A 13,632-nucleotide genomic window follows, 5' to 3' on the forward strand; every position below is an offset into this window, starting at 1 on the left:
TTTTAAAGATGTTGCTTCAAAAAATAATTCTGTAAAATGGACAGTCATACAATTCTATAGAGCAGCTAAGAAAATAAATTCTTCAGACTGGACTGGTTTAAGTATGATACCCTGTGTACAAAGGGTGTATCATATTTTGTGGACAGTTGATGGCAATTTAATTTCTGACACATGGCATATACTGGAATCTCACAGTGAATTACTTAGTGGACCTGTGCCACAAAGCCTACTAGAATAAACCTATCCTGAACTAAATCCTAACAAAATTCCTTTCTTCTGAACCTCATTTTAAAAAATCTTTCCAATCCAGCCTGTGTGTTTGAGCATCGACCTATGAACCAGGTCAGGGTTCGATTCCCAGTCAGGGCACATGCCCGGGTTGTGGGCTTGACCCTCAGTAAGGGGCATGCAGTAGGCAGCCGATCAATGATTCTCTATCATTGATGTTTCTATCTCCCCTTCTCTGAAATCAATAAAAACATATTTTTAAAAATAATCTTTCCAGAAAGCAATAAATTCTAATTTTGCTTTCTTTAAAAAAAAATTCTAATTAGGATATCTGAAACGAAACCACTACATTCTAAGCTCCTTTATAAAAGGAAATACTATTTAAATAAGGTTTCTAAATATTACTGATAAAATTTAGGATTCTATTTAGTTACATGCTAAATTTTTTTTTTTTTGTAGTAGCAATATGCCTTACTTTTATCAGTATTCTTATTTGACAGGTAATTTGAGTTCATTGTAAATAAATAAGACCTGTAAAAATAAATAAGACCTGTAAAATTTAAGATGCTGTACTTCATATCCCATAACTGTTAGTCCTCCCAGGAGTGTAGGTCAAGGTTATCCCAATTCTGTCAGGCTTGATGAGAATTTGATAGTAAGGAATACTTCTGACTGGCTTAACCTTTTGCACTCGGATGTCGAGTGTGACTCGACACGGTTAGCATCAGTAGCAGCTTGTATGTCGAGCCACACTGGACACGTAGTTTCACCGCGGGGGGAGGGGGGTTTTTGTCTATTTTTCCAGTATCTTTTCTTGTTTTCATTAGCATGAAAGGACAAGTAAAATGTAAATGCCGTCTCAACTGATGCTAAAAAAGAAAAAATGAAAAACCGATAACGCATGTGAAATTTATTAGGAAACTAGTACATGATCTTGTTGGAGAATTCCGAGATGGTACACTAACTTCCAGGGGTAGATTATTATCCACTAACTTAGAGCAACGTTTAGATGGAAAGCTCCATATAATCACACCTCACCCTAACAAAAAACACAAAGATTGTGTTGTTTGTTCTAACAGAAAAATCAAAGGAGGAAGAAGAGAGAAACATGTGAATGTAAACCAGGTCTTCATATGGGTGAATGTTTCAAAAAATATCACACCATGAAAAATTATAGAGATTAAAATTACTCTTTGAATGTATCAATAATTTGAAATATAAAAAAATCCAAATAAATAAGTTTGTATGAAAAGAAACTCCAGTTTTTTATTCTACTGCCACACTTTGTAAAATCTGGGGTATTTAAAAAATTAAATCCCAAGTAGAATAAAGGAATTGAGAAAAAAGCAAGCGAGTGCAAAGGGTTAAAGAAATAAAAATGTGAATTATGAGGTCAAAAGTGGGATTTAATATATGATGCCTATATTATAAAATTATATGGAAGGAAAATGCTTTATTACTAATTCCAGAAAAAAACTATATGTATTATAGTTGAATCCTGAACAACACGTTTGAATCATGCAGATCCACTTATATGTGGATTTTTTTCAATAAATACCTGTACTGTTTCGTTGAGCAGTTTGGAATCCACAAATGTGGAGGGCTATGCCATTCTTTATAGGGGGCTTGAGCATCCTCAGAAATCCTGGAACCAATCCTCAGTGGATGCTAAGAGACAACAAAGTTTTTGGGGAGTCAGAAGTTATATGTGGATTTTCACTGTGTGGTGGGAGGTGGTCGGTATCCCTAACCCCCACATTCTTCAACAGTCAATTGTAGTTTAATTAAAATAACAAAAATAGCCCTGGCTGGATGACTCAATTGGTTGGAGCATTGTCCAATGCACCAAAAGGTTGTGGGTTCAATTCCCAGTCAGGGCATACCTAGATTGTGGGTTTGATCCCCAGTCAGAGCACATACAGGAGGCAACCTATCGGTGGGTGTTCTTACAGCAATGTTTCTGTCTCCCTTTATCTCTCTCTAAAAATCAATAAAAATAAAATTAATAAAATAACAAATATCAGTTTTTTATGCAAATAGCTTCTATTCATAATCTAATGTGGCCTAAATTACTTTAACATGTTCAGTTATGTTAAAAGACTAGAATTGGCGGGGGGGTGAGGGGGGTGGGCGGGTGAGGGCATGTGCCAGGGGTTAGGGGAGGCCGGGGGAAGGTCAATGGGGGGAAAAAAGGAGACATATGTACTGCTATTTGTAATACTTTAAACAATAAAAAAAAATTTTTTTTTTAAAAGACTAGAATTAACAGTGGCTAATCCAAGTCAAACACTGCTCTCAGGATGAGGTAATAATTTCCAAGGGGGATTATTTGTACTATTTTTATTAAAAGAATAATACCCCTTTATTGCCTGGTTATCAGAGGATAGTTCTGTTTCAGCATTCTTCTGGAGCTCTGGCTTCAACTTCCCAACCAACAGTTACTCCCAGATAGTCATGTTGCTTGTGGATGATCCCACATCAAAATGAACAAATGCTGGCTTTGGACTTCAGATGTAAATTGGTTCTATTATAACAGTGGAAAAATAAAAAACACACAAAAAGACTAAGCAAAACATACTACTTGCTACACAGGGTTGAAGATTTATCAGTGTTTCATATACTCAGTACAATTAATAAGAGAGAAAAGTGAACCAAAAACTAAAATTAGTTTACACACTAAGAGATGAAAATCCCAGATGGCAGGAGAAAGTGCTAATCTAAATGATCATGAAAAAAGTTTACGATCCCTGAATTTTTAAAAAATCCTCCAAGTACCATGTGTGTAAGTGTGTTAATATAGAGGTTCTATCACTTATCCTCTGCTCCTTCCCTTCTATAAACAATTTTTGGCAAATCAAATTCAGGTAATTAGTTTCAACATTTTCATACATACCTTAGTGTTACACTGATCACATTAATATATCCCAATTATTTTTATGGAATTTATTGGGGTGATATTGGTTAACAAAACCATATAGGTTTCAAGTCTACAACTCAACAAAACATCATCTGCACTCTGCATCATGTGCCCATCACCCAAAGTAAACTCTCTTTCTGTCCCCATTTAGCATACCTTTGCCCTCTTCCACCACCTCCCTCTAGCTATCACCTTACAGTTGTCTGTGTCTGTGTTTTATTTATTTATTTTTTTTGCTTAATCCCTTCATCTTTTTCACCCAGCCCTGTCCACTCCCCCACCCTCTTCCCCGTTGACAGCTGTCAGTCTGTTCTATGTATCTATGTTTCTGTTTCTATTTTGTTAAATTATTTTGTTCATTAGATTCAGCATGTCAGTGAGATCATACAGTTATTTGTCTCTGACCGGCTTATCTCAGCATAATGCTCTCCAAGTCCATCCATGCTATCACAAAAGGTAAGAGTTACTTCTTTTCTATGGCCAAGTAGTATTCCACCATGTAAATGTACCATAGCTTTATTATCCACTCATCTGCTGATGGGCACTTGGGCTGCTTCCAGATCTTGGCTATTGTAAATAACATTGCAGTGAACATAGGGATGCACATATTCTTTCGAATTAGTGTTTTGGATTTCTTCAGATATATTTCTAGAAGTGGAATCACTGGGTCAAAAGGCAGTTCCATTTTTAATTTATCTGTCTACATAAGACTATGAATGCCTCAAGAGTAGGGCTATGTTTTAAACATTTGTTTTCCCAGTATCTGGCTAGTAAAAGACTAAGGAAGAAGAAAAGCTGGCTGTCAGATGCTTAAATTGAATTTGTTTCCATTAGTATTAATTTTACTTTCAAAGGCTATTTTAGAAAATCGTATCTGTACTTGGTAACAATTAATTAATTTGTAGCTAATACAAAAACATGCTGTTTCCTTTTGTTGAATTAGTCATATTTACTGTAACTCCATTTTTTAAAAATTAGTACAATGATTCAAATAAGTCAACTCTAGCCCGAGTAATTAAATAGCATGAAAATAAATTTTTTTTGTAGTTTATGCTAAATCAATCATGAAAAGTCTAACGTATTACATTCCATACTGGAGTAGGGGGTGAAGTATAACGCAAAGTTGAATGTCAACTAAATAAAATAAAAAATTTTAATACATTGAGTGTTTCACAATTCAATACATGCAAAGCATTTCAGAAATCTTACTTTTTCATCTAAGGGTATTAAATGACCTCATTTTTCTCCAAAATTGTTTTGAGCCCCCATTTGCCATCAGTGCTCAGGCTACATTTTAAAGATTTTTAAGAGTTTCTGTTGTTAAAGCTAATGGCAATTTTTAAGCATTCAGATCAAATACTGTTGAAAAGTATTGCAATAAGCTCAATAAATGAGATGATCTTCCCCTGTTCCCCAAGAAAAAGATAAGGAGGGAAGTTTTAATTACAGAGCTTCTGCTACAAAAGAAGAATGCATACTGAGCTTGGATTCATTTTTTGTTTTAGTTTTTGGTTGTGTTTTTTCTTTTGGATGATTATATTATTTTGTTAGGGGATTTCTATTCTTGGACTTAATTTCCGACATAAATAGTAAAATGTGCAAATGTTTTATATCTTTTGTCAAAAGCCACTATATTTATTAATCATCATTCTACCCCCACAATCCCAAAGTATTATTTTAAATGATGTAAAGGTCTCCTCCTCTGAAAGATAGCTATTTTTTAAGAGTCAAAAGAAAATAAAAGACAATTATAATACATTACATGTTTCCTTGAAGACTCTGGAGCAGAAGCACTGCTCTACCTCTGAGACAAAACATTGCTGGTGGAGCTGCTTGCAGCATACAGAGCCGCAAAACCCTCAGTACACTCTTTTTAGGAGTCTCCACATTGATAGTCTTCCAGGAAACTTCTCTATGCAGTATATCAGGCAAAAAAGAGAAAAACATTTACTCACCTTTAATGTGCCAAATCCATTAGCAACATTTACATATGAAACGAGTGTTTTTTCTATTACTATTGCCGAAGTCAGTAATTGATTTTTACTTTTTTGGTATTGGATTGAAAGCTAATTAAAAGCATTCAAGTTTCTTCCCTACCTACAACTATTCTTCTTAAAATAAATGATGGGCCTAGCTGGTTTGGCTCAGTGGATAGAGCGTCGGCCTGCAGACTGAAGGGTCCTGGGTTCGATTCCAGTCAAGGTCACATGCCTGGGTTGCAGGCTTGATTCCCAGTGGGGGGCATGCAGGAGGCAGCCGATCCATGATTCTCTCTCATCATGGATGTTTTTCTCTCTCCCTCTCCCTTCCACTCTGAAATCAATAAAAATATTTAAAAATAAGTAAATAAATGAGGAATAGCATACCTCTTTCCCCTGATTCTAGCACCTGATTTTCCACAAAACTTGGTTCATTTAATAGGTGTCTTACATTTGTGAGTCTAGATGTATGGACTCACTTGATATATGTAGTAAAAATAAAGAGAAATCTTAGACTAGCTTCATATTAGAAAAGCTTTATGAGGAATAGATCCTTTCTGAAGGGAGAATTGAAACACCTGAGACCCATTTAATCCATAGTTTCTGTATTAAAACAATTAAGAGTTTAGAAGTTGACACTGAGAATGTTTGTGTGTTGTGTGTCAAACACACAATAAAAAAATTGAGATAGCCTAATTACTAAAGAAACAAACCTGATGCTGGGAAAGAAGTTGAAAGAAGAGAAACCAGTCAGACTTCTGCCCCCCTACATGTCTAAACCAGAAGTTCTTTTGGAGAATGTATGCACTGTAGCAATAATATAGGCACCTATTACACTGATCAAATTGAGCTAGTGCTATCTTAGTGACCAGCTTGAGAATGAATAGCCCAACTTAGCAAAAAAGTACATTGTACAAGGGTAGGTAAAAGTACGTTGTTAGCCCTAGCTGGTTTGGCTCAGTGGATAGAGTGTCAGCCTGTGGACCAAAGGGTCCTGGGTTTGATTCCTTTCAAGGGCACGTACCTTGGCTGCAGGCTCCTTCCTGGCCCAGGCCCTGGTCAGGGCTTGTGCAGGATGCAACCAATCGATGTGTTCTACTCACATCAATGTTTATTTCTGTCTTTCCTTCTCTCTTCCACTCTCTCTAAAAATCAATGGAAAAATAACCTCTGGTGAGGATTAACAAAACAAAACAAAATGTTGGGTTTATCCTTGTATTATTTATTAGTATTGTATTATTAATTTGCATTACAATTATAAACCTACTTTTGCCCACCCCTGTACATTGAGGAGGAGGAAGAAAACTGATTTAAGAAGGGGAAACAGGCACATAACAATGGCCTGAAAGTTAATACATCCTTCTCTTTCCCTGAAATGTGAAGATTTTAACCTAGCTTCACTTGGCAAATCCATTACATATACATGCATAAGAGTGCATTTGTTTTACAAAGTAAATCAGAGGTCCCCCTCAATGAAAGCATACTTTAAGGGACTCATATTTATGTGCTCTTTTTCATTTCCTGCTTCCAAGCCAAAATGCCTTGAAGGCATCAAAGGCATGAAAATGCAGAATTCCACAACTTTAAATCTGAACATCACTGGTGAGTCCATCATGTCACTGGCTAGGAGGAGGACCTTACAAACTTATCATTTACTCTAGTAACAATAAAAAGAGGTACAGAGGCGAAGATGAAGTCCAGATGGGGGGAGAACCTATAGGTTACTTAAGATATATTAACCAGCCCTAACTGGTTTGGCTCAGTGGATAGAGCGTCAGCCTGTGGACCGAAGGGTCCCAGATTTGATTCCAGTCAAGGGCATGTGCCTTGGTTGCGGGCTTGTCCCTGGTGGGGGTGTGCAGGAGGCAGCTGATTGATGTTTCTCTCTCATCGATGTTTCTAACTCTCTGTCCCTTTCCCTTCCTCTCTGTAAAAAATCAATAAAATATATATTTTTTAAAAAACTCAAAATAAAAGATATTAACCAACTATAATGTGTGGAGCTTATCTGGATCATGATTCAAACAAACTAAACAAAAATATTCAGGAGACATTTGAACATTGAAATACTGACTAGATGTTTGATGCTATTTCAGTATGCTTGCTATTTTTCATAATATGGCTGTTAAAAAAATGTGTCTTTTCATTATATAATGTTGTTTTTGATAAGAACATAAGAAGGAATGAAGACTTGGGTGGGTTACAAAGGATGGACATGCAGAGTCTGAAAGGCAGGCTGAAGCCAGATTTCCAAGCCTTGACATTTATGAATGATACTAAGGATGAGACTTGGGAGTTTCAGGGGAGAGGGGGTTTATTGACTATAATGGAGAGAAACCAGTTGCCAGTTAGGATGGCAGTGCAAGGTCTATGAGAGGAGATGAGGGCATGCTTGGGTGGGGATGGGGGATTTGATCTGGTCACAGGAGGAATGAGAAGAGGATACTGCATAAAAAAAATAGGTTATCAAGATTATAAGTCTACAATGTGGCTACCACAGTCCTGGGCATTATGGAATGTTCAAGAGGAATACAAATAAATCCCAGAACCTTGTTCAGGAATCAGCATCAGAACATAATTATCTGAGTAAATTATTCAGGGAAAGTAGTTAGCTTGGTGATAACATTTGAGAGAAAAATCCATTTCTAGTAGAGTCAACAGTAACTGAAGGATTATAAGTATACAGATGTAAACCTAAATTGTGAAATAGCTACAAAAATACCTAAAGAAATAGAAGAATGGATAGTAACAAAGGGAGGAAACATGACTTCAACCAAAAGAGAGATAAAGGTGCAGCCGACTAAACACAAACCAAATCAAAACTAACCTTGATGAGTCAAGAGAAACTTGTCCTCCATATCCGTGGCCTTCTTCCTTAACCTAAAATACTTCATTTAACGCGAGGCGAGGGAGAAGGCGGTGCCCTCGTCCTGGTTCCTCCTCAATCCGGCTATCTGTCAAGAAGTCCAAATGCTGAGGCCCCTCCCACGGCCTGTCCTCGATCTGGGATCTCGATTGACACGCAGAGACCCGGCCTCTACCTGCCTCCAGTAGGCAGAGCCCCAGGAAGAGGGGGCGCGCACTGGGCGAGGCGGAGCCTCTCTGAGCGTGGAGGGAGGGAGATTGAGGACCCCAGACAGGCCCAGCGGAAGCACTGGCCGCCACTGGGCGCCCTCGCTCCCCCAGTGAGATCAGGTCCCTGAGCCCACTCCTCACCTCAGGGTGGGGTGGGTTCTCATGGGACAAAAGCAAACACAGGAAATGATGCCCATAGCAAGATTGTTCATAGCAGCAAAAGGCTGGAAGCAACCACCGTGTCTACTGGAAACAGAATGGCCAGATTGTGATATGTCACACAATAAATATTATACAGTGAAAATGAATTTATATTTTGGAAAAATTACTAAATTATTGTTGTATAAAGACACAAAGAGTATGCCCCCAAAACTTAGAAAAAAGGGTATTAGATAGCACTCAGGCTCCACTTTGTTAGAAATGTGATATTCATGTTTACACTTGCATACAATATATACAACTTCTTTCACAAATATTTGAGTGTTCACAATTCACAAGGCATCTAAAAGCACATGTATACATGTTATATAAACACATTATATGTATAAAATCGACTGTGAAAGCATACCTGATGGCACAAACATTATTATTCAGGACATGATTTCATCTTAGAGTTTAGCAGTATGGAGGTTTCTTAAAAAAATTAAAGCCCTAGCCGGTTTGGCTCAGTGGATAGAGCATAGGCCTGCAGACTGAAGGGTTCTGGGTTGGATTCCAGTCAAGGGCATATGCCTGGTTTGCAGGCTTGATCCCCAGTAGGGGCCATATAGGAGGCAGCCAATCAATGATTCTCTCTCATCATTGATATTTCTCTCTCTCCCCCCTCTCCCTTCCTCTCTGAAATGAATAAAAATATATTTTAAAAAATTAAAAATGTAACTACCATATCTTTTAGCAACCCCATTTCTGTGTATATATCCGAAAGAAATGAAATTAGTATCTCAAAGAGAGATCTGCACTGCCATGTTTATCACAGTATCCTATTAATAAAAGCCTATGTGGTTGTCACGTCCTCACGTTGTGATGCCCTCACGCCGCAACGAGCGATCACCAGGAGGCTGCGCGTGCAGCGGGTGCGCGTGGGTGGGCAGGGCTGCGTGCGGACACAGGTGAGTGGGGGCTTGACACTGCGTGCGCGGCGCAGAGGCAGGTCCCGCGGCTCTGTGCGGTGAGGCCAGGGTTCCCATGGCTTCACGCGGCACGGAGGCAGGACCCCCGGCTCCGGCCTACCTCTTTGGGGCAATCCATCGAGGAGCCTGGATGGGTGGGCAGGTCCTGCCTTTTGGGGGCAATTGATCACAGGGCTCCCGTACTGTGAGAGGGCACAGGCCAGGCTGGGGGATCCCCCCTGAGTGCACAAATTTTGTGCACCGGGCCTCTAGTTATTTATAATAGCCAACATGGAAACAACCTAAGTGTCCATCCATGGATGAGTGAATAAAAAAATGTGGTACATATATACAGTGGAATATTACATAGCCATTATAAAGGAAACACTGACCCTAGCTGGTTTGGCTCAGTGGATAGAGTGTTGGCCTGTGGACTGAAGGATCCCAGGTTTAATTCCAGTCAAGGGCACATGCCCTGGTTGCAGCCTCATCCCCAGTGGGGGACGTGCAGGAAGCAGTCAATGATTCTCTCTCATCGTTGATGTTTCTATCTCTCCCCCTTCCTCTCTGAAATCAATAAAAAAAAAAAAAGGGAACCCTGCCATTGTGACACATGGATGAATCTGGAAGACATTAGACAAAGTGATATAAATAAGACAGAAAAAGACAAATACTGTATGATCTCACTTAAATGTGGAATCTAACAAAGTTAAACTTGTAAAAACAGACAATAGAACAGTGTTTCAAGGGCCGGTAAGGAGCAGGAGGTGGGAGAAAAGGTACAAACTTTCATTTATGATATGAGTATGTTCTGGGGCTCTAATGTTATGGCATAGTGATTATGCGCCTACATAATAAAAAGGTAGTATGTAAATTACCATCACTCCGCTACGCCCATGATTGGGCCAGCGGGAGGCACAGGGGGCGGGACTCGGGGTGGCCGGGGTGGTGATTGGGCCGGCAGGATGCTGAGCTTGTGTCGCCAGCGGCAGCGCGAGCTCAGCGTCTGCGCCATGGCTGTGCTGTGGCACAGAAGGGGCCTCTGGGACAGCGAGCCGGGCGTTTGGAGGCCCCGGCTGACGAGGTGGCGTGGGTGGGCGGGCGGGCAGCGCAGCTCCTGGGGGAGGAGTCTGGCGGCAGTTGGGCCGCAGGAGTGCGCGGAGGTGTCCGAAGAGGACGCGGGTTTCCGCCCAGCCAGGGCTGGCCGAGGGAGGGCTCATGAGGGAGCCAGAAGGCAGAGGAGGCGGCGGTGGCCCCAGCTTTCTTGGGCGGGAGGCAAAGGCAAGACCCCGTCCTGGGCTCCAGCCACCAGAGGACCACGCCCCCGCCCCGCCTCGCTCGCCCTAGGGGCCCAGGGACTTCGGATCTGCCGGCCACACCGGGTCCCGACCAGCGGACAGACAGCCTACACGTGCATGATTTAATCATGCACTGGGCCTCTAGTCTTTAATAATACTGAATTGTGTGGTTGAAACTTAGTAAGAGAGCTCTTAAGTGTTCTTACTACACCAAAAAGTAAAAGATAACTAGGTTGAGGTAATGAATGTATGAATTGATTGCAATAATAATTTTACAATGTATATATCAAACCATATGTTATACACCTTTAATATATACAGTTTTTGCCAATTATACCTTAATAAGTCTGGGGGGGGGGGGATGAGAGTTTAGACAAAAAATGATGAGAACAAACTAACTTACAATATTTAAAATCAAACTCCTGTTTTTCTCTAGGAATAGTTCAACTACTTCTGTTAAAGAAGTTAAAAAATGGCATTTCTTAGATTTCTTGGGAAAATCCCGATATTAGATACAATAGTAAGTAAAATAGGAATAGGAAGTTAGCAGATGATATACTCTTCTGTCTTTTGACATGTTTTAGCTGCTTCTTAGTAATCACAAGATGACAGAATTTAGAATCTATATTTGCAATATTATACTAACTCAAAATGCTTGAGTCATATGAAATGTTTAAAAATAAAATTTCATTTGTAATATAATTTTAAACATTTCCTCTAAATTTAAAAAGATACTTGCTTTAACTAGGAATCAACAAACTAATACGTTTATTAGCTAACCCTAAGTAATGTTAATAATTTTTAACTAAGTAATGTTAATAATTTTTAAGAGAACATTAACAATTTTTCTCAAAACTCAAGAAAGTATGTCTCTTAACTTGCCTTTCACCTAACCAGAATTATGGAAAGGTTAACACTGAGGGTAACTTTTTAAAAAGTCTTGACTGAAATAAATCTTAATTTTAAAGATAAGCCATTATCTGAGTTTTGGTATCATAATATCCAGCACACTAAATTTGTTTGATAGATACTTACAATTTTCCAAAATCAGAAGTCTGGCTTTTGCACATCAGGGTTATTGGTGGACAGGCACCCAAACTCCCTTCTCCCATGTAGTATCTTCCTCCCAAGCTTTACCGTCTGTCTGTGCTCATACCATCTGTTGTGGCCACTTCAGCACTGAAACAAAGGCAAGCCCCAGAACTGACCCCTACGGGAACCACTAGACAGGTCAAAACGACAATTCTTTTAGAACAAAATCCATATAGTTCCCCACTTAGGTACTAGGAATCCAAGTTGCCGTCCTCCTGGTCCCTGCTGTATCGCCAGAAAGGGAGTGGGGAATGGTGGATAAGCTAAAACAAAACAACATAACTTCCTTACTGAAATTTAGCAGCTTCTTTCTTCATTCAACATTCCCTTGGTAGTTTTCCATGAGAAAAAGTTGATTCTGACAGATTTTGCCAGTTTAGTGGAGGGCTGGAATTTTGAAATTCCCTATTCCATAACTTTTGGTGGCATAACTCCTCCAGCAATCTTAACATATTAAATTATAAAGACCTACCCTCTCAAATGCTCTTTCGTCTTAACTTCTTACTGGTTCACTTATTGAATTAACATTTCTTAGATGGCCCCTGGAAAAGCACAAAGTTTAGTACTTTATTTATTAGAAATTAACACATATTTCAACTCAACTCAAAATTTATAGTGTGTTGCAACAAAAGCGTCGAAACTCCTTTTTCTAAGGATTCAGTAGATCTCCCACTTATTACAATCAGGTTATGGTCACAAGACACAGCTTATCTGGAAGCTATGCATTAAATGGGATATTTTCTTTAGGGACTAAATAGAAAAGCCAAGATTGAGCCAGGGATACAGAGGACAATAAACAAATAAATAATCATAGGCTTTTTTAAATGGAATTGGACCCTGCAGATTATCTAACCAATGTTTTTTACTTTATAGATGAGGAAAGTGAAGCTCAAAGAGATGATTCCATTCTAAGCACAGTTCATTCCACTGCTATGCTGCCAGCAGGCCTCGCCAGCTAGGCAGAAAGCTGCCTCTTTGAATCCTTTCCACTATTCTTCCCTCCCCGGCCCCCCCAAAAAAACAAAATAGTTATCACCATGTGGTAAACGTGTTAAGTGTGAAAAGTTTACAAATGCAAGGAACAGAAGTGCTTTGGGTTTTAAATGTTTTTTAATAATGGGGAAACTTAGCCTAGAACAGCGGTCGGCAAACCGCAGCTCGCGAGCCACATGCGGCTCTTTGGCCCCTTGAGTGTGGCTCTTCCACAAAATACCACGTGCAGGCGCGCACGTACAGTGCGATTGAAACTTCGTGGCCCATGTGCAGAAGTCGGTTTTCAGCCTGGGCAAGTCTATTTTGAAGAAGTGGTTCTAACGCCGAGCCACACTCAAGGGGCCAAAGAGCCGCATGTGGCTCGTGAACCACGGTTTGCCGACCACTGGCCTAGAACATAAAGTTGATGTCAATACAAAAGAGAAAAAAGTTGCTGAAAATGAATTTTTGATTGGTTCTTCTAAGTATATACTATATATTAGTAACAGCATACTGTCGGAAGAAAAAGTACCTAGAAATATTTTATCTGCTTTTCTTAACTTAGAAATTTTATACAAAGTCATTTAAACAAAATTTCTTAGGAAGAAATGATCATTAATAGCACAGAAAGTACAAACCATCCCCTCATGTGCTTAATCTGATTGTCTTTTATTATACCTTTATATATTCCTTATATTAAAGTTGGGATTCTCAGGAAGTCAAGAAATATGTATGCCATTCTAAACAAATTCCTAGGAAAACAGCAATAGTTTTATAAATCTCATTTTGTATAGTTGCTTAATAAGAAGAAGGTTCCGTCATTCCTCTACTTAATTTTTTCCTTTAAATTTCACTTCATACTTTTAATACTTATGCAACTGTTCCTTTTAAGTATATCTTACAGAAATATATGAATATCAAAATAGTTAAGGCAAAGGATTTATCTTTAACCTTCAGTTATT

This window comes from Eptesicus fuscus, chromosome 10, assembly GCF_027574615.1.
Source record: "Eptesicus fuscus isolate TK198812 chromosome 10, DD_ASM_mEF_20220401, whole genome shotgun sequence".
Classification (NCBI taxonomy): Eukaryota; Metazoa; Chordata; class Mammalia; order Chiroptera; family Vespertilionidae; genus Eptesicus; species Eptesicus fuscus.